Source organism: Dryobates pubescens, chromosome 35 (genome assembly GCF_014839835.1).
Source record: "Dryobates pubescens isolate bDryPub1 chromosome 35, bDryPub1.pri, whole genome shotgun sequence".
In the NCBI taxonomy this organism is placed as follows: Eukaryota; Metazoa; Chordata; class Aves; order Piciformes; family Picidae; genus Dryobates; species Dryobates pubescens.
The window spans coordinates 1973373-1976939 of NC_071646.1; the positions used below are offsets into that span (position 1 = coordinate 1973373).

Below are 3567 nucleotides of genomic sequence, written 5' to 3' on the forward strand. Positions count from 1 at the left end.
CTTTGCTTCCCCTGGCAGGGGCAGGAGCTCCAAGCTGCTCTTTAATGCCTTCCTGGAACACTCCTCTTCCCTCACTCCACACCAGGAAAGTGAAGCAATTTGCAGCAAGAGGCAATGGAATGACCTCAGTGGCATTCACTGTTGTCTGTGTGGCTACTCCTGGGAGCCACAGACAGCTTCCTGCTCTGCCAGGACACCAAATCCAAGCCACAGGCAGAGACAAACATCCCCAGCAAACACTCTCATAAAAGGTGGCTTAGCAGGGTGAGGTTTTGCACAAACAGAGCCCCTTCAGCACCAGCCCTCCACTGGGGCCTCACCAAACAGTGGCTCTGTCCATCCCTCCCTCCCTCCCCCCCCCCGTTTTAATTTCTCATCATCTCCTAACAGCAGTCAGGAGGAAAGCTGAGGAGCAGCCCAGGAAAGGCTGGCAGCAAGCCCTGCATCCCAGTGGTGAAGGTGTTTCAGCCCCTGGCACCAGTCTAGGGAGCTCCATTTATCATCTCCAGAGCCCACTTAGAGCAGCATTTCAGTACCTGCAGGGCACCTACAGGAAGGCTGTGGAGGGACTGTGGGGACAGGGCAAGAGGCAATGGTTTGAAACCGGAGCAGGATGCCAGGAGGATGTCCTGGAGGTGAATCTGTGAACCTCAGGTCCAAGTGCTCACAAGGAGCTTGCCCTGAGACTGAGGCAAGCCCAGAGTGACCACCACAGCCCCAAGGGCCTGCAGACCCCAGCTGTGCCCAGCCCAGCTCACAGGTCAGGACCTTCACCCCCAACTGCAAGATTTCAGAGGAAACCACTCACCTCCCTCAGGGTCAGCTGGAGTCCTGAGTGCTACCTGGAGCAGCAGGAGGGGGTGCTGGAAGGGTGTCCCTTCCCTCACCCTGCTGCTCAGTGTTAGCAACCACTCTGATGTCACAATTCCCCATGACAACCAGCACTGAAGTGCATGGGAAAGGAATTCCCCTCAGGTGGGGAGAAGTCCTTCTCCTGGGAGAGTGGAAGTAAGAAAAGCCATCAGCATCAGATGAGCTTAGGCAGAAAAGTCACCTCTCAGCTTACAGATTGCATTGGGTTGGAAGGGACCTCCCCAGAGCTCATCTTGTGCAACCCCCCTGCAGGCAGCAGGGACACCTCCAGCTAAAGCAGGCTGCCCAGGGCCACAGCAAGGCTGAGCCTGAATGTCTCCAGGCATGAGGCCTCAACCACATCCCTGGGCAACCTGTTCCAGTGTCTCACCACCCCTGTGGTGCAGAGCTTCCTCCTGATGTCCAACCTGAATCGACCCCGCACTGATCAGGTCCCCTCTGGGGGCTGCTCCTCTTCAGGCTCAACAGCCCCAGGGGCTCTCAGCCTTTCATCCCCCACGAGGGATGCTCCAGGCCCCTCAGCATCTTTGCAGCCTTCCATCCTGCTGTCACCTTCTGCATGGCTTTAACGCTGCCCACTGCAGGAAGCACTTTGAACACAGCCAGCCACGAGGTTATTTTCCTGCCCAGCCCTTTTCCCTTAATTAAAACAGTATCAGTGAAGGCACCACGGGATAATAAAGGCTCCACTTCTATTTCTTTTGCAGTCTGGTGCCCCTTTCCCCCCCTTTTTCCCCCCCTCCCCCACATACAAAAGGTAAGCTTTGAAGCAACAGAAGCTCAAAGCCTCATTCCTGAGAGCTATTACAAAGCAATGAAGTTCAAAAGAAAGAGCCAGTCAAGACAAAAAGCCATTTAATGAAAGGGAGCCAGACTGGAGGAGCTCAGGTGTACACAACTCATCGTCTGCTGAACAGGTTAAAGCAGTTAATGACCTCTGAGAAGCTTAATCCAGGCTGCCGATGAGACTCTGCCTTTATTGTGCCTCCCAAACCTGAAATGATTTTAAACAACCAAGCCTGAGTCAAAGCTGCAGCGATTTCTACCACCACAAAGGCAAGGGGGGGAGAGAAGTTACTCACAGAGAGCTATGTGTTAGGTCTTGTTCCAAGCAGGACCTTCTGAGCAGGAAGAAAGACTCACAGAATCATTAAGGTTGGGAAAGAGCTCCAAGATCAAGTCCAACTGCCAGCCCAGCACCGCCATGCCCATTAAACCACGTCCCAAAGGGCCAAGCCGTGCCCCAAAGTAAAGCAGCCAGAGCCACCCCTCACCCAAAGCAGCCCAGGACAAGCCTCCTAGCCCAGGACCAGCCCTGCTCCGGCCACTGCTGGTTTGGTTTCATTCAGAACCAGCTTGCTGCCTGTCCTTTTAGTCTCTTCCTGAGTCTGAAGGCTTGGAGTAGTGCAGGCAACAGCATTTGAGGCGTTAGGTATTAGGTTGGACTTGATGATCTCTGAGGTCTTTTCCAGCCTGGTTGATTCTGTGGTTTCAGTTACCCTCTCCAAGCCTGGCAGCTGGTCTGAACACCCAAAACCACTCCTAAAACATCACTGCCAGAGGTGAGAAGCTCCCAGCTGATGCTGTCTGTCTGGATCCCCCCTTTGGCACCGCACCATCCCTCGGACCAAACGCCCCCCTGCCGGGTTAGGGGCACCTCACATCCACACAAAGGAAAAACAGAACCCAGAGCAGGCTGCTGGAGCCCGGACCCCACTCAGCGGCTTCCTTCACCCCGCCGCGGCGGCAGCTCCCCGAGCACCGGCGCCCGGCAGCTTGCACCGGCCGCAAAACGCAACCCCCGCGGGGGTTGGCCGTGACCCCGACGTGATTCGAACACGCAGCCTTCTGATCTGGAGTCAGACGCGCTACCGTTGCGCCACGAGGTCCCGGTTGCGCCAAGCCTGGCCTGCCAGCAAGAACCTGCGCGCCGCTCCGCGCATGCGCTGCCCGACCGCCTCCCCGGCCAGCCCCGACGGGCTTCGACAGGCCCCCGGAGCCCTCTGCCGCCCGGGGCCCTCCGTCGCTCGGGAGTCACAGGCCGGCAGGGCTTTCGTTTCCCCGGGGAGGGTCACCGCCGAACGGGGCCCTCCTCTCCCGGGGGTCACCGCTGAATGGGACTCTCGGTTCCCGGAGCCCTCAGCTGCTAAGACCCCACTCCTACTCCTCCTTAACCACCACCATCCCCGCCCTCTGTCCCCGCAGCTCCCCCGGTCCCGATGCCCGTAACAGCGGCGCAGCCCGCAGCCCTCCGCCCTACTCCCGCCCCACGGTTTTAAAGCCCCGTCGTGGGCTGTACCACCGCCTACAGAGGGGTTGCCCTGTACCATTTGGCATCGCCCACCTGCGGACCCCCGGCTTCACCCCCCCATCCCACTGCGGTGGTTTGCCCCGGCCCCGCCAGGGTTAAAGGGCCCCGGCCCCGTTACAATGCATCGAGCTGGGGTGGCAGCTGTAAAAGTGGGGGGCTCTTGGTGTTCCCCTGCCTCAGACCCACCACCACCTCCGGCTTCAATGTGTTAACAAAGTTCACAGGGTTGTGACTGCCCCCTGTGAGGGTCACCTTGGTCTGTATCCATGGGATTTGGGAGCTCATCCCAGCAGCTGCTTAATTAAACATTAACTGGAGCTGCTGCTGCTGCTGCTGCTGGGTTTCACTGCAGCTTCTGGATGCTTTGGAGATCCAACTGGACA

The 3567-nt window shown here is 58.0% G+C and overlaps 1 non-coding gene across 1 annotated transcript; it reads right to left on the reverse strand.

Moving 5' to 3' along the window:
• Positions 1-2690: 2690 nt before the first annotated feature.
• On the reverse strand, positions 2691-2762 carry TRNAW-CCA (transfer RNA tryptophan (anticodon CCA)). The gene has a single exon. It is a non-coding gene; the product is annotated as a tRNA-Trp (tRNA).
• Positions 2763-3567: the final 805 nt, after the last annotated feature.